Below are 18,815 nucleotides of genomic sequence, written 5' to 3' on the forward strand. Positions count from 1 at the left end.
TTTCCAGAACGTCACATAGCTGTAATCATATAGTATGTATGTAGCCTTCTCATACGGACTCCTTTCACCTAGTAATACGCGTTAAAGTTTCCTCCGTGTCTTTTCATGGCTCAATAACATATTTCTTTTTAGCACTTACTAATATTCCATTTTCTAAATGTATCAGTTTCTTTATCCCTTCACCTACTGAAGGGCATCTTGGTTGCTTCCAAGTTTTAGCAGTTGTGAATAAGCTGCTGTAAACATCCATGTGCAGATTTTTGTGTGGACATAAGTTTTCAATAGGGAAAATCAATGAAACCAAAAGCTGGTTCTTTGAAAAGATCAATAAAATCAATTAACCTCAAGCCAGGCTAACTGAGAAAAAAAATGAGAGAAGACACAAGTTACTAATATCAGAAATGAAAGAGGTGATATGACTACAGCTTCCACGGAAGCTGATTAATTGCCTGTTTCCCATTTCATTGAATTTTGCTAATATTATTCTGTCTTTTCTTACTTTGGACCTAATTTGTTCTTCTAAATTCCCAAAATGGAAACTTAGGTTATTGATTTTAGATCTTTCTTCTTTTCTAATATATGCATTCCATTCTATAAATTTCCTTCAAGCACCACTTTTGCTGCAAGATTCTTCTTTTTTAAGCCTATATATTTATATCTCACAGTACAATGAGATGGTAGAAAAACATGATCTGTAAAGGACAGATATATTTCAGGAAGATCTGTTTTTTAATGACTCAAGTGTTTTGAGGATTTAGGTTTTTTAACTTTATAAATTTTCCTCCAAGTTTTCATTTTGAAAAAAACTTTAAACTACAGAAAAGCTGTGGGAATATTTAACAATGAACACCTGGAAAGCCTTCACTAGATTCCAGAGTGATTATCATTTTGCCACATTTGCTTTATTTCTCTGTCTATATATGTAAATATTTTATCAAACCATTTGAGAATTACTTACAAAGATGGTTCATCCCTAAGAACTCTAGCCTGGCTATCACCCCAAACCTGTCAGAATGGCTAAAATCAACAACACAAGACACAATAGGTGTTGTCAAGGATGTGGAGAAAAGGGAACTCTTTTGCACTGTTGATGGGAATGCAAACTGGTGCAGCCACTCTGGAAAACAGTATGAAAGTTCCCCCAAAAGTTAGAAATATAACTACCCTATGAATCAGCAATTGCACTACTGGGTGTTTATCCAAAGAATACTAAATTACTAACCCAAAGGGATACATATACCCCAATGTTTTATAGCAGCTTTATCTACAATAGCCAAATTATGGAAACAACTCAAGCGGAAGAGGTGATGTGTGTGTGTGTGTGTGTGTGTGTGTGAGAGATGAAACAACCCAAGCGGAAGAGGTGGTGTGTGTGTGTGTGTGTGTGTGTGTGTGTGTGTGAGATGGAATGTTACTCAGCCATAAAAAAGAATGAAATCTTGCCATTTGGAATGACATGGATGGAGCTAGAGAGTATTAACTAAGCGAAGTAAGTCAGAGAAAAACAAATACCATATGATTTCACTCATATGTGGAATTTAAGAAACAAAGCAAACAAACAAAGAGGGGGGGAAAAAAGAGACGGGGGAGGCAAACCAAGAAACAAATCTTAACTCTAGAGAACAAAATGATAGTTACCAAAGGGAGATGGTTGGGGATTTGGGTTAAATAAGTGATGGATATGAAGGAGTGCACTTGTGATGAGATGAGCACCGGGTGATGTAAAGGAAGTGTTGAATCACTATATTGTATACCTGAAACTAACATCACAGTGTACGTTAAGTGGAATTTTTTTTTAATTTTTTTTTAACGTGTATTTATTTTTGAGACAGAGAGAGACAGACCATGAACGGGGGAGGGTCAGAGAGAGAGGGAGACACAGAATCTGAAACAGGCTCCAGGCTCCGAGCCGTCAGCACAGAGCCTGACGCGGGGCTTGAACTCATGAACCACGAGATCATGACCTGAGCCCAAGTCAGACGCTTAACTGACTGAGCCACCCAGGCGCCCCATTAACTAACTGGAATTTAAATAAAAACTAAAAAGCACAACTTTAGTATGTACCTCCTAAGAACAAATATCCTACCATAATTACAAAATAATAAACACACAGGAAGTTTGATGTGATATTATTATCTAATATGCAGTTCATATTTTCCCAATTGTCTCAGTCTGGGTATTTATTATATTTTATTTTAAATCCAGGATTCAATCAAGGATCACTATTGTATATATTGTCATATGTATATATTTCCTTTGTCTTTGACAATTGACATTTTTGTAGAGTCCACACCAGTTATTTTTTGTGTAATGTCCCTCAAATTAAGTTTATCTAATTGTCTCCTCACAATTACATTCAGGTGACAATTTTAGCAGAGGCACACATGTGAAGCTGGAATGCTCTTCTTCTTTTTATACATTAGAAAAAGTACAAAATAGGTTGGGTTAATATTTTCTTTCAATCAATAACACTTCATGATTGTCTCCTGCAAAGTAAATTAGTGTCACAGTTTGCAATTTACAAAACGCTTTGACATGGATTCATTTACTCAATTTGCACAACTCCACTAGGTAGGTATTTTTAATCACCTTTTCTGTTTGAATGAAAATGTATCCAAGTTTATAGAACTACGAAGACTATATCTGTGGCCAAAATTTAAGCATAGTCATACTGTAAATCTCATCCTCAGTAAGAAGCCCTGTGCTCTCATGCCACATAAATCTAGACAATTTTTCTCTTTTACAACCTGCACTCGCCATTGTCCTAACTTTGTACCTTACAGTTCTAGTATGTTAAATTACAAGGCAATGTAATATTATGCCTTATCAAAACATTTTCTAACTATTGTGATTTGAAATTACAATAATCAAGTCAGAAACAATATAAAAGGAGATGAATGTTAGCTGTATTGAATGCCAAGTAATTGGCTTTTGTTCACTTTTATGTCTTTGCGTTTGGTGCAACTGGTAATTCACCAGCTCTTCTTTTCTCCCCAGGGCAAGACTTTATTTATTTACTTTTTGTCAATTCCTTCTGCTTCCCAACACATGAAAACAGCATTGTCTCATAGCATAGTAATCAGTATTGGGACAAGAACTTCTAAGCATATGAAATTAATTACTTTTTAATTTTCCTTTTACTTTTGGACCACACAGTCCCAATATTGTTTAGTTTAGGATCAAATTAAGAAAAGTTTTAGTTATCAGTATATGTAACTTGATTCACAACCAATGCATAGATCCTTAAGTAGACATTCCAGCCAGAAAGAACACAAACAGGTTTTCTTCTCTCTGAGTCACGGGTCGTCATGGGAGTAAAAGCCAGACAACTTTTATAGTAATACCGAAATTTAAAAAGCAGTATCACTCATGTCCAGGGAAGGTGCCTGGGTGGTATTACACTCAGACCACCAGGTCTGTCTGGGTGGTATTTACCCTCAGACATACTATCTAAATCATACGGAGTTTGGAAAGACCTTGAGGAAGCAGGGTGACATCTTCCACTGATGAAAGCCACTTTGCCACCTCCAAGGAGCCTGAAGCTGAGACGACAGATCAAGGTCCACTTACTCTTTCATCCAGGGACAATTTATCAACACTCAGTGATCTGAATGCCTCATTCCAAAGTAAAAGAGTAATTTCAAATGCCTAAATAGTGGGTGTGATATTACTGTCTTTGTCCAGTGTTCAATTTCATATGGAAGCAGAGACAGAAACCTGAAAATACTTAACGAAGGAATACATCTCTTTTTTTTTTTTTTCAACTTGCACAGAGTTCTGCAAGCATATTATTTTCTTGTGAACTGGCATATTATTCATCTCCTTAAAAGAAAAATCTATATTTTAATCCTAGGAAAAGCATTATTCTCATTCTTCATTTGGATTAGTGTTCTAGGCCAAATACAGTAAAGGAAGTTGCATCTGACAATTATGGCTTCAGTATATAAATTGTAGCCAGACAGAACGAGTGATGAAAATTTCTTCAGCTATACAGTCTTTAATAGAACATGTATCATTCATTTTTTTCCACCAATCCTCAACAGACTATTATCTTCAAATAACAATGAGAGGCTGCCTGCAGTTAATTTAATCACTGTAATTTCCTCCCAAACAAAGACTGATGTCTACTGAAAATTATTCCAATTATGTCTTTGAAAATGAGTTCAAAATTGTTAAAATTACTACTTTCAGTACTATATTAACCTCCACCAAGTGTTATTAGTTATTCTCACGATCTTCCTGGAGCAAAAAATGACATTGCTGCCGGTTTTTTTATTCGGTAAAAATTCAACTTGGAGATGCCACAATTATTTTTAAAACTTTGCTCAAGTTCACTCAGCCTAAGGTTTAATCTAACCTTTTTCTAATACATCCTGGGAAGCAATTTCTCTGCTTAAAAACAAAAACACAGCCAAAATTCATTACATTGGATCACATAAAATCAAGTTACATAACCACTTGAAAATAAGTAGGGAGAAGGGATCTCCCAGAAACAACGATGAAGATAAAAATAGGCAACACTTACTGGACGCTGATTGTTACTCAATTTGCGCAGGCATGTGCTAAATGCTGTATGATCATTTCGTTTTCACAACCCCAATGAAGCTGGTCCTGGTTTTATTCCCATTTTACAGATGAAGACTTCTGCTCTGGCTGGTGTTTCCTGCTCACAGGTGGCTGCTGTGAGCCCCCAACCTCTGCCAGACCACCACCCCCCCCACACACACACAAACCTGTTTCTGACCATTACTTTAAAAAAAAAATTTTTTTTTTTTAATGTTTATTTTTGAGAGAGAGAGAGACAGAGCGTGAGCCGAGGAGGGGCAGAGAGAGGGGGAGATACAGAATCGGAAGCTGTCAGCACAGAGTCTGACTTGGGACTCACAGACGGGGAGATCATGACCTGAGCCGAAGTGGGACACTTAACTCACGGAGCCACCCAGGTGCCCCTGTTTCTGACCATTACTCTGACGAGGACTCTCCACAGTGATACATGCCTTCCTTTGGCCACAGCTCTCGCCCTTAGGAATCCACAGACACTCTAGAAGAGAGAGGGGGGCTATGGCGGGTCAAGGCCAGAGCAACGCTTCCTGCCACGCGGCCAGACTTCCTCACCCATCTAGGCTTTTACCAGGGTTCCCAAGGCTCTCCCCATCCAGCTCCTTTTGGGGACCCGGGCTTCAGTCACGTGCGTAATGTCTAAATCTCAACTGCGGAAAAGTTTAGCCCCTCTTCCCCAGGGCTTGGGACCCCGTACGGTGCACCTGATTCAGCCCGAGTCCTTTCTGAAGCGGTCCAGCTGCTTACCCAGCGCTCTCTGCCTGCGGGAGGCCACCTGCTTTGACGCGCGTGCGCATTAGCAGTGGGCTGGCTGCAGCCTAACCTCACCGATCTTGCTGGCCGACTCTCACCCGGACGCGGTTCAAGATAGTGTTACTTTCAATAATTTGGAATAATTATAAACTATAACAAACAAATATGAATTATTCCAAATTATTAGCTACGCGTAGGAGACAAAATGCATGACTCTCAAACTTATCCACGTTTGACCCTTGATATACTGTGAGCTCTGTGATACATTTGATGACGATGAAGTCAAAGCACTGGGAACAAGAAAAGGACGAAGAGGAAGTTGAAGGAAAGGAGGCCGCGGGGGTGAGGAATTTCAAGGGTGTATTATTGTAGGGACTTTGACCGCCAGAAAGCGGCATGAGGCCGGGAAGGGAGCTGCCCCAGAAGGGGGACATAAAGAAGGCAGGAGAATTCTAAGAACAAAATTCACTTCTGAGCTTTGCCACTCCCTACTCTGCTTCTCCCAGAGGCCAAAATCACATCTTTTAACCTTATTAGTCCACCCCCAAAGTGCTGCCACCTTCCCTAGGCACTCCCCTGAGTAGAGACGCATCTGTGTCAACTTCCTCCAGGGAGGAAAATTCTCCTTCTGTACCTCTCTCTGACCAAACTGTGTGTGTATTCCACATAAAATGCTGTTTGCCTGGATATCAGTGTCCCGAGTTTCGGGTAAAGGCAAAGAACACACTAAAGAGAAAGAGACTGACAGGAGCTGCCCGTGCCCAACTTCCTGTGGTGGGAGGGAGGAGTAGCTGCAGGAGTAGCCTGCAGATGCTAAATGTTTATTACACAGTACATCTTTCCCCTTCTCATCTCTTCCCTATTGGTCTAAAGTCACTACATTTCTAGCTGTTTGGTCCTTCTTGCCTAGAGCTGCCTCTTGATCATCACCATGGCTTGATTAAACCCATAGTTGATATGCACGTCTGACAATGGTGCCTTCTATTGAGTGTTGTCGGAAGGCACATTTTCAGGACCCGTGTTCAGCATGTCCTTACCACAAGGTTGGCTCTGCCAGTAATTACAGCATCTATTCCACTTCTTAGAAATAAAACTTTTGATACCAGAAAAAAAAATTGTCTGCCTTGTTATAAACTTTAAAACGCAATAGAAAAGTTACTAAAAAACAAAAATCACCTATAATCTCAAAGCCCAGAGACACCCATTCTTAATGTGTATTTCCTGCCCCATTTTCTTTCCATTCATTTGGAAAATTTATAACGCAACCAGAGGTATTCTGTACATATAGCTCTCTGTCTACAAGGCCTAATCGTAGAGCTCGGCATGGATGTGGATTACAGCTAATATTTGAGCTGCTTGACAACACACATTTAGAACCTTTAATCACAGCAGAGGCCTTGACATTCCACTAACTTTGTCAGGCATGTATGAGATTTTTAGGCAGCACCCTAATGAGCCGTAATGTTCTGAAGAGCATTCTTTTCTGCTCTCAGTTGTTGAGCAGGAGATCCTAGGGTGCAGAATAATCTGAAAGTCCACAGGTACCTTTTCAGTGTTTGAAAACCAGCACATAAAGCACAAAAGTGCCTTTGAGAACAAGATCAGTAACATTTTTAAGGCTCAATGGTCAGAGCAACCTCAAATATTTCATGGTTTAAAGGTGTTTGCTTTTAGGGAAAGAGCCACATAAACAGCAGAATGCAAAGATTGTTTACCTCAAATTCACTGTTAAAGGAAAGCATGAGATTCAGGATCATCCGGCCCAATTTTAGAGAACCTTAAAATAATTTCCTTAAAAAAATTTAAGGACACATTAGAAAATATATTGGCGTGATATTTCACATACACACCACCTTAACAATTTCTCAAGTTGTCCCTCAAGTGTCTTTTTAGAATTGGTTTGTAGAAAACTTAATAATAACTCAAGCTAAATTTAAGCCAGCCGCTTAACTTTAACTTCCCAAACACTTCATGAGTTATTATATAATCAATTATATAATCTCAAATCAAGAGGACATTTTTATTTGTTGAGAATGTGCCAAGTTAATTCAACTGAAAAATGATGCAAACCCAAAAGAAAGCAAAGGAAGTGGAGAGTAGCCTTCCTTTAAAAAATGAAAAACTGTTAAGGGTCTCCTCTCCTTTCAATGGAGTACGAGCAACTCCTATTTAGATCACCAGCATCAACATTTCTCCTTTTCTCCTCTCTCCCTCCCTCCCTCCATTCTCTCTCTCTCTCTCTCTCTCTCTCTCTCTCTCTCACACACACACACACACACACACACACATACACACACACACACAATATCAAAGGAATAAAGGACCCCTGTATTTCTATTTGTTGGTGTACTTCACCCAGAAGCTCTCAGCAAATATCACAGAAAGGTTGTGACTCATCCATGACTTAAAATGCTGTCATCAATGGTTAGCCTCCTGAAACTCTGAATAGTCAGTCCCCAGCAAGTGCTTCATGAAGTTGGGTATGTGCTCTGTGCCCAACCACGTGACAGTTCTGTGTGGGCAAAGGAAGAGCCTCGGGAAGGGCTGCTGAGTGCCTGGGCAGGATGGACGTCTCTGCACTTGTTGGTTTCACCTTGGACTCCAGAGCATACTTGTCTCCAAAGAAAGAGTTCTATGACTTAAAAAAAAACTCTTTAGAAATTGGGACTCTATATCCTTCCTCTAATTTATTTTATCTAATTTATTTTTCCAAAATTCAGACATTCTATGCCTAAATAATCTATAAGATCCATCATTGGATTAGTACACAGAAAATGAAAACCCATTTTTAGAATTGTTATAAACCATTTGAAGCTAACACGGACATATTACCACATCCAGTCCACCACCTCATCGCTCATTTTCTGAGCCCTTATGTACAAAGGAGGAAATTATTCCCACTACTGTATATGGTGTTCACATCTCCTTCCAGAAGGAAAGGACAGATTCTCTCCATCTCCATTAAAAATAAAATGCAGGTTTGGCCTCTTTGTGGATAAAGACCAAAAAAGAGGAAATTTTAGGTTAAATCATTATACTAAGAGGATTCTCACTTATTCTGAATCTCTGAACATTTTTGTTTTCAATTTATTTGAACGTAGGCATTGAGAGAAATGGATTTTTTTTCTTTAACAAACAAGCAAAGTAGATACATCCCATCCAAAATATATTCAAACAAATAAACACTGTACTTCCCGTGGGCTTTGAAGAAGCAGACATTTCATGTACCTTAGCAATTTATTCTGCTTTTTGATGAAATCAACAGACACTCCCCTTCCATAGGTAATACAATTATAATTATTATATTCAAAAACAATAGCTTTTATGGTTGCCAGCCAGGAGTGTTAAACCCTAGCTGGCTTTGGAGAAGTTACCTTGGTACTTGAACCCTGAAAAGAAGAGCTACAGACCAACTATTCTAAACCCAAAGTAAATTTCTTTGTTACACTTAACTCCACATTTAACTGGCTTGTAATCAGTAAATCTATAAAATAAGTTAACTCAGCCACTTTCCAAAGCATATATTTTACAGCCAGTTACCTTGGGGCATTTGCCAGAAAGTTATATTAATCAGTTAAAATATTCCATGTGGGCTATACTGCGTTTTATAGTTGAAATGAGCGTACGGTCCTATCAGGTTTAAATTTTCCGTCATAAAAATCACTGTAGTCGTATTGTGGTGCATGTGTCTGTGGCCTTAAATACCCTCGTATCTATGAATGGAAACAAATCCCAAACTGTTCCAAGTAGCCTTTTCTCATGCTGCTCTTAGGCTGGTATGTTCTGAGGTATTTGTCTTATTGGAACCTGCGGTAAGATTATTCTGCAATTGGCAATGGAGTCTTTCCAGAAGAGAGTATACATTCCCAGTGTCAAAAAACTTGGAAAGATTTGGACTCTGAGACACGGTGAGAAAACGTCCCTCTTCTTTTCTGTCTTGGCCTTGCTCTCGTGAGCCTATACCCTAAGGAATCTTACTAGAGGACTCTATGGAGGTGCTATAAAGACGGCTGCAGCCTCATGGAGGCAGTCTTTTGAGTGGCTTGAGAGAGAGGAAAGTGAAAAAACTCTCATGAGGGTGAGCTGTGGCCTACCAGTGCTGAGAGCAGGCATTTCTAGAGATGGACATACTCGTTTTGTAGTTAACGGGATATACTTATGTTGCTCATACTCTCTTCCATGTATAGTTATTACTAGTAGTTCAAGTATGGTGATAACTTCCAGGAACACTCTGCTTCCCACTGGCCAATTCCCCTGGCATGGTGACATGCTGGCTCAGGGCCAGAGGTCGTATTACAGTATAAACTAGTCCCTTGTCTCCCTGGGTCTGTGGAAGGTGGAGACAAATAAGGCTTCTAATGCACAGAACCAGAAACAAGTTTATGGGAATTCTTCCAAATTGTAAAGCTCATAGTTGAAAGAAACATAAGACAGAAATCCTAAAACTTACATTCCCAGTAATCAACTGGGAAGCCAGAGGTTTTCTAAACCATCAATCAAAAACAAAAAAACAAAAACAAAACCGAACAATTCTGATCAACTCATGCTAGATGACAGACTGGATTTTCTATGTTCTACGTTCTATTTTCTATGTCCTCTAGACAAAATGTCTTTACAAAATCATTATATGAAGAAGCAGCCAAATATCCCACAGCCAAAAATGTAGGAGAATGTGTTTTAAGATATGTCAGATAGGTCATTTTAAAATTATCTTATTTTTCTGAATAATGTGTCGCTTTTGGTATTTTGTCAGCTTTTTAAAATCTGAAATTTATTCTCATTTCTGTCTGTCTCTTAAATATTAAGTTTCTCACAACTCTCTCTTTGTAATTTTGTATTATTTCTCCCACAGAAGACTCTCCAAGTTGTATAAGATTCAGGCCCCACACAGTCTGGATCCACCCCGGCAATCCAATTCCTCACGGGAGAGCTTGGTCTCGGACTCTGGCAAATGACGAGGTGCTGGTGGAGGAGGTTGGGGAGGGGCCTGGAAGCTGTACCCACATTTGGGTGGTCATCTCCTTAGAGGGTATATAGATGCCGTCGTGGTCGTCAGAGATTTGTGATGTCCTCCAAGGAGCATGAGAATTTCAGGCACAAGATTTGAGGCTGTCTCTGATCCAGGCATCCCTCCAACCTTGAAATATTAGCATTGTATGTTGTGTTGTTAAACGTGCCTGCAGGTTTCTTGTTCTCCAAGCTGGGGAAGCATTTGGTTAATCTGCAGCATAGAAGAGCTGCATTCCCCTGCTTGCCAAGAGAACTGGCTGGTTCTCAATCCATGTCAAACACTCAGTTACAATAAGCAGCACTTATATAATATGCCTAAAGGCATATCCATTACTCTATATCCCAGAGTCATTTACTACTCAAAGTGCTGAGGCTTTAAGAGGTCTGTGATTCCTTAAAATGGTAGGCAGAATTTAATGTGTGTCTGTATTTGTAGCTCTCCTCAGACTCTCAAATTGGTCTGTGACATGTAAAAATGAATAATCTGCATTTCAAGAATAAGTACCTCCAAGGGGGTGCTACCAAAAAAAGTCATAATGATACTTTATACCTCCAAAATGGTATTAAAAACTACACTAGAGTTAAAAAAATTTTTTTTGTTTTAGAGAGAGAGAGAGCATGTGAGTGAGTGGGGAGAGGGGCAGAGGGAGAGAGAGAGACAGAGAGACAGAGAGAGAATCTCAAGCAGGCCCCATGCCCAGCAAGGAGCCCAATGAGAGGCTCGATCCCACAACTCTGGGATCGTGACTTGAACAGAAATCAAGAGCTGGATGCTCAACCAACTGGGCCACTCAGGCACCCCTACACTAGATATTTTTCAATCCATTTCTATATTAAGCTGGGCCAGCAGAAACATATGTCATTGATTTACACTGAGAAATGATAAGAGACAGCCCAAAGAAATAAAGGAAGCTTTTAAAAGTACTATTAATTTCATTACACACTGTATCATCGCTATGGACTGAATTGAGTTCCCCTCAAAATTCATAGTTTAAAGCTCTAAGCCCCCAGTATGAAGATGTTTTGAGATGGGCCTTTCAGAGGTAATTGGGTCACAAGCGTGGAGACCTCATAATGGGCTTAGTCCTCCTAGAGAAGAAGAGACAAGAGAGCACACTCTCTCCTCCCTAGGAAGACAAAGCAGCAAGATGGCCATCTGCAAGCTGGATAGAGAGGTGTCACCAGAACCTGACCATCTGGGCACCCTGATCTACGACGTCCCACCTCCAGAACTGTGAGAAATAAATGTCTGTTGTTTAGGCGATTTAGTCTATGGTTTTTCGCTATAGCCACTCAAGCTGACTATGACAGTCATTATGAGACAAGGTCTATGGAAGAAATTTCTCTTTAGTTTCAGTAGCCAGAAAGTGGGGCATCTCATTTTATTTTACAGGAGATGTGATCATGAGTCTATAACTGTCTCTTACCCTTTGAATTGCTTATCATGGAACTTAGAATCAATATGTCATTGTACTCTAGTACAAAGATCTAGAGCCTTCCCACATACACTTTCCCACCTTAACTTCCTTGGGAAACACCTCTTAACTTTTCACACAAACTTTTCTTCTGTTCCTTCTCTCTCATCCACTTACTGGTAATCGTATTCTATTTTGCTGTATGCATTTATGGAAGTTGCCTCAAATCCTTTAACAAACAAGGCAGATTATAAGGAAGAATAGGATTGAATAAATGAATGAAGGCATTTCCATTTGAGAAGTAAAAAAACCAAACGTTCAGTACTGCATTTGGAATTATATAAAAATATTTACTTGAAGAAATTCAATTTATCTCAGCCATGCTCATAAACCTATGAAAAGGATTGACGTGGTCCAGGGGTTTTTATCTTGGGGCTTGTAGACCCTCCAGAGGATCCGTGGACAGAACTCAGGGAGTCTATACGCTTAGATGGGGAAACTGATCTTCATTTTCACTGATCCCTCAGTGAAATTGAACATTTCCTTCAAATATAAATATTGGCAACAAACCACGGAAGTATTAGCAGTATCTGTGAATGTGTTTCCGGTAGAAATCCCAGGTGTCCCCATCGCCCATGTGGGTTGTTGCAGCTCTCTGAAAATATCACTTACACTCATCATCACCTTCAAATGTCACTAGACGTGCTGTTAGATCACGTTAATTAATGCATTGGTAAAGACACACATATTATTACTATATCACAATTTTTTTTGTAATCATATTTTTATATATTTGGTTTCCTTGTAACTCTTTGTATTTTGCTTCATACATTTAAATACAGTACTCTGAGAAGGGGTCCATAGGCCTCCTAAGACGACCAAGGGTGTCCAGGGTATAAAAGAATTTAAAACTGACAAACACAAACTGTATTTAGGTAGCATCTTTACAGAATGTGTGCAGATACCTCACTGAGATCTGTGCCATAATTAGGGAATGCTGGTTTCCCTTGACTGGAAAACAGCGACATCATTTTTTCAGTAAAAGGGAATAGTAGAAGTTGCCTGGGTCTTCCTATTCCCTTGACAAGATAAGGTCAGAGTCAGCCCCCCTTTTTTTAGGTCTGCACTTGCAACTTCTGAAAAAACATTAAACAGCTCTGTGAAACTTTGGGTCAGCATTTCAGTTGCTAAGAGAGAAAAAAAACAATTGATTTAACATTTAAAACCTCTACTAAGAAGCAGTACCTTTGACTCAATCATGTAAAGACTCATTATCTATTTTGCAAATTACCTGAGGCCCTTCCTTTCATTTTTTTTCCTCCCTTGCATGTCAACCTTCTTTTGAATTTTTACCAGACATCTTGGCACTTTTAGCACAATTGGAATAGGGCAAGAATAAGGAAGTAAAACAAAAGGCTGTCAGTAGGATTACTTAACACACACTTCAGAATTATTTTTAGTTACTGTTGTGACATTCACAATGAGGTACAAAGAAGTATGCGTGTCTGTGTGGGTTTGTTGAGGGGAAGGGTATACATGTGGTAAGACCACCCCCAAAAGGCCATGGGCAAAGGCCTTTGCCCCCACTTCCCATGTCCATGGATCTAAGATCATTAAGGGATTATGGACCAATTAGGGAAATTCCCCCTCCCCACCACACTGCAACTCCATCAGGAACCCAGAGTAAGGAGGTATGGTGGATCTGGGGGACAGTGGAGTTTCTTCCTCTCTCCTCTGGGCCATCAGAAGGATATTATCCATGGGCCACCTGCCCTATTCCAGTGAAAGATGTAGTTGGAAATTGGAGTTTATAAATAAATAAGGCACCCGATCATCTAAAATCCTCTGAGTATACATCACTTTGTGTAACTGATCAGGTTTTCAGACGGCTGACTTCTTATCCTTTCCAGCAACACCTTTTTCATGTTAGTTATCTTAGACAACTGAATGTATTATAAATGTACTGTATACCCCCTACATACTTGGAAAAGTAGCCTGAAATTAGCTTAATCTTATACTAATGACTCCGGGTCAACACTGAGAACATCTGCTTTCTTACATGAGCATATTACAAGGGTAATTTCCTTATCATTTCCAGGATCTATACAGGGGTCTTTGACCATTATCTGAACTGATGCTGAGATCTTTACATTCTTGAAGCTGCTTCTTCTATTTTTGTCTAATGCTTTCTTGTCAGACATTACTTTTACCCTCAAAGTCGATTTGGAAACCAGATACGCTATGATGAATAGATAGAGGGCTCGAGCATTTTGAATTGAATAAAAAGTACAATACATGAGATGTGTTTGTTGTTTATGACATCTATTTGAGTATTCACAGAGTTTCACTTATTTGCTGATTCCTCGATGAGAGCTAGATGTGTGAGATTGTAGCATAACTTCCAAATAAGTGAGATTCAATACTACTTGCTTTTCTGTGAAAATCACCCAGAGAGGTCTCATTGTTCCAGATACTTGTCTCTATACAAACTCAAAACAAAGCTTATCCTGGTTTCTGACTGACAGCAAGCTTCTGTTGTTGAGTTAGCATCCTGAATTCAGTAACTGAAACATTTACAGACCTTGACAACCCAAACCACCAGGTCCCAGTGTCTGAAATCTCTGAGTCATATCCACATTTTCACAGAGGCAGCAAAACCAAGTGTTCCCACTTCCTCTTTCACCTGAGCCTTTATTTGTCTCATTTAGTTGTAACCACACAATGTGGTGGAAATGCTGTGGACATATATTGAGATCCTGCTTCTGCCTCCAACTAGCTATGGAGCTTTGTGGAAACCAGTTTTTCTCAAGTCGCAGTGTTTTCATCTGTAAAATGAATATAATATAACTTGGGACCCACGGTGCTTGTGAGGATGAAATGACATAATTTCCAAACATTTACCCAGGTAGTGTCAGGCATTTAAGTATATGCGTAAGCACTATTTGTTTCCTATCCTTTGCCATGTTCCTTTACTTTCCCGTTTATTGACTTTGTGGTGCCCAGATAGATAGATGGCCTTCAAAATACATAGTTCTTATCTTCAGTAACTCTTCCTGAGTCCCCATCAGATTTTGAATATAGCTGTATGAGAGCGCTTTTCACGGTGTCTTATGAACATGTGCATGAACACGCCTGTCAGCCCTCAGACCAGGAGTTTCTAGAAGGGAGGGTTGGCATCCCATGCACCATTGTATTCCCAACTCTTAGCCCATTACCTAGGACATCTGCAAACATTTAATAGATAAGTAAAAGCATGAATCACTATTTAGATATCTTGACTAAAAGTTTGCATATATTAGGAGATTCCTAGTCTGGTATCATAAAATTTGGATTAGAAGCCAGAGATCCTGAAAAACGGGAAACAAAGATGACCAAATCCATAGACGTGACCTACCCATGGCTTTCCACTGACCTCCTACCACCACACCTGGTTCATAACATTAACCTGGGAAATTTCCAACCATATCTTCAATTTAGGAAAGGAAACAAATCTTCATCTGCATTTCTAGACAGAGTCAGTCTGCTATGCCTAAAATAGTCTGTCTATTTTAAATCATAGGAAAATAAGTGAGAAGGCTGGTGCCTCCGGCTGTCCACTCAGCTCTCTCTATATCAATGTTTATTCAGCAGGTGTCTTTCTTAGGAAAGGAAAAAAAAAAGCTGCAGCTAAACAGCCTGGTTCATCACACTTGCCTTGCAGTTTAGACCTCCCTTCTCCTTCACCCCCGTGGTAATTTTCTCCTGTGCATTCCTCTCCAGGAATTTTTCCATTTCCACGATAATCACTAGGCTCACCTATCTTTATGCTTCTCTCTAAATTTCTGCCTTCTGCCTCTTTCTGCGAGTGTCCATCCTATATATACTTATCAGAATAATCTTTCACAAAAATGACATCTCACTGGTTTAAAAAAAATCAATAACAGTTCTCTACCTCTAGCTTTCCTTTGCAACCAATGAAATCACCCCCAACTTCCTTCTTCCCCCTTGTGAAGGACTCTTATGGTCTACCTGACTCTTGTGATCTAATTCTAGGAAACTCTCCATGGAAGTAAAATCAGCCCCATCGGTGCTTGTTTTCTCATATTTTATAATATTTTAGTATATACTGTATCTTTATTGAGAACCCCCTTCCTTACCTTCTCAATTCCTTAAAATTCCTTCAATTCCTTAAAACCATAACATTTTAGAGTAAAAAAATAAAAGGCCTTCAGTTACTGTCCAACAGTGCAGCGCAATCCCCCCCCCCTTTTTTTTTTGCAGTCAAGAAACTAACACCCAAAGATGGTTTGTGACGTCCATCTGTCAGAAAGCTCTCAGGATCAACACGCCAAACTTTATCAGCTCCTCTGAGGAAAGCACTTACATGGCAAGAAAGAGGCAGGGGGATGAATACTATGGGACACCCACCAGCTCTATTCTAAGCACTTTCACATGTGCTTATGTGATCCTCACAATGAACCCATTTTATGTGAGACAAATCTGAAGCTCGGAAAGGTCAAACAGTGAGGGGAGGAAGATGATGGTAGAGTAGGAAGACAGGCTCATCTCACCCCAAGAACACAAGGTAACTTTCACATCATCCTAAAGAGCCCGGAAATTGACCTGCAGACTGACAGAACAAGCTCCACAACTAACAGGAGAGAAGAGGCCACATCAAAGAAGGGAGGGAGTGTGGATACATGGTTTAGGGGAAAAATGGATTGCAGGTGCTGTGGAGGGGAGGGAGCCATGATCATGAAGAAGGGCACAAGAGAGAGAAAGAGAGAGAGAAGGACACAGGGAAATGCACAAGGAAAATATTTCCTCAAAGCCACTGGCTTAGAAAACGAGACAGACTAAATTTCATGAGTTCTTGCAATCAGTGAGGCTTAAAGCCTGGAGTTTTAAAGGTCAGGAGGCTTGGTTGGCATACAGCCCAGAAGGCACTCCACTGCTAGAGAGAGGCCAGGCAAAAAACCCAGGGGCAGACAGCATGGAAAGGGCAGATCTGAAGAAGGCCTGGGTACACAGGAGGAGAATATTCACTCTTCTCCAAGTATGTCCCTAAGAAGCAATGTTTGTGAAGGTGACTTTCTGGGAACAAAGGAAATAGATGGCACCATTTCTCTTTCTGGCCCCTCAGTGTAAACACAGACCCACCTGCAAGAAGCAGTACAGCACCAATCCTGGCTGCCTAACTTGCTTACACCACGCCCAAGCCCCCTGTACCCTGCTAGGACTGCCCTCCTCAGACAAGCTGGCTTCAGTCCGAGTGCCGCAGTCTTCTCCCCCATGAGACCAGCACAAACCTCTGCCTACACCACATATCCCAACCAGAGAGTTCTGCAGGGCCTCAGTTCTGGTGGAGTTGCTATCAGGTCTCATTTCACAAGCAGACCACAGCACACCTAATTAAAACTCACCACATTCAGGTCAGGGACCAAACACTGCCCTCAGCAGGCAAAGAGAGCCTCTGCAGACAACTGGCCTGCAGGAGAGAGGAGCCAAAACACAATAGCAGAACGCATGTAGCACACACCAGAGATACTCCCTGAAGCACCAAGCCCTGGGAACTACTTGACCTCTTCTTCATAAGGCCATTACTTTCCGGAGCAGGAGAGATAACTGGCTTTTCTACCACACAGTAGAAGGTAGAGACTTAGACAAAATGTCAAGATGGAGCAATTTATCCCAGATGAAAGAACAAGATAAGGCCATGGTCAGAGACCTAAGCAAAACAAATATAAATAACATGCCTGATGGAGAACTTAAAGCAATAATCATAAGAATACTCACTGGGCTTGAGAAAAGAATAGAAGACATCAGTGAGACCCTTACCACAGTGATAGAAGAGTTAAAAGAGATTCAGTCAACGATGGAGGATGCAATAAACAAGACTGGAAGCATGCTTGATGCAATGAACAGTAGGCTGGATAAAGCAGAGGAATGAATTTGTGACCTAGAAGACAATGAAAAATAATGATGCTGAACAAAAGAGAGAAAGAAGAATTATGCGACACAAGAATAGACTTAGGGAACTCAGTGACTCCATCAAACATAATGACATTCGTATTACAGGAGTCCCAGAAGAGGAGAGAGTAAAGGGGGAAGAATATTTATTTCAAGAAATAATAGCAGAAAACTTCCCTAATCTGGGGGAGGAAACAGATATCCAGATCCAGGAGGCACAGAGAACACCCATCAAAATCAACAAAGCAGCCCAACACCAAGTCATATTGCAATTAAATTTGCAAAATTTAATGATAAAGAAAAATTCTTAAAAGCAGAAAGACAAAAGAAGTCCTTAACTTATAAGGGAAAAGCTATAAGACTAGCTGGAGATTTCTCAACAGAAACTTGACAAACCAGAAGGGAGTGGCATGATATATTCAAAGTGCTAAAGGGGAAAAAGCTGCAACCAAGAATACTCTATCCAACAAGGCTATCATTCAGAATAGAAGGAGAGATAAAGAGTTTTCCAGACAAATAAAAACTAAAGGAGTTCATGACCACTAAACCAGACCTGCAAGAAATATTAAAGGGGACTCTTTTGTTTTGTTTTGTTTTTTTGCTTTGTTTTGTTTTGTTTTTAAAGAGAACTCTTTGAATGCAAAAGAGAGACCAAAAATGACAAAGACAAAAAAAGAGAAAATTTCCAGAAGCAATGACAAAACAAGTAATAAAATGGCACTAAATACCTATCAATAATTTGATAGGTATTTGAATGCAATTGAACTAAATGCTCCAGTCAAAAGACTTAGGTTCAGAATAAATTGAAAACAATGCCCATCAATATGCTGCCTACAAGAGATTCATTTTAGACCTAAAGACACTTGCAGATTGAAAGTGAGGGCAGGAGCACCTGGTGGTTCAGTCAGTTAAGCAATCAACTCTTGATTTTGGCTCAGGTCATGGTCTCTCAATTAGTGAGATCAAGTCCCACATCTGGCTCTGTGCTAAAGTGGTAGGATGGAGATACGTCTATCATGCAAGTGGATGTCAAAAGAAATCCTGAGTAGTAATACTTAGATCAGACAAACTAGACTTCAAAACAAAGACTGTACAAAGAGAGAAAGAAGAGCATTATATAATCATAAA

At 39.9% G+C, this 18,815-nt stretch overlaps 1 protein-coding gene across 11 annotated transcripts in view; it reads right to left on the reverse strand.

The window, feature by feature from the left end:
- Positions 1–18,815, reverse strand: part of IPCEF1 (interaction protein for cytohesin exchange factors 1) — a 178,015-nt gene that overhangs the window by 122,071 nt on the left and 37,129 nt on the right. Inside the window, exon 3 of one of the 11 annotated variants that reach the window (XM_060616952.3) lies at positions 17,556–17,676. The exons of 9 other annotated variants lie outside the window; for them this stretch is intronic. The gene's annotated coding sequence lies outside the window, so the exon portion shown is untranslated. Of the gene's footprint in view, positions 1–17,555; positions 17,677–18,815 lie in introns of those variants that run through there. One more of the 11 variants, XM_081795783.1, reaches the window with a different exon arrangement.

The sequence above is a fragment of the Panthera onca genome, chromosome B2, assembly GCF_046562875.1.
Source record: "Panthera onca isolate mPanOnc1 chromosome B2, mPanOnc1 haplotype 2, whole genome shotgun sequence".
Taxonomy (NCBI): Eukaryota; Metazoa; Chordata; class Mammalia; order Carnivora; family Felidae; genus Panthera; species Panthera onca.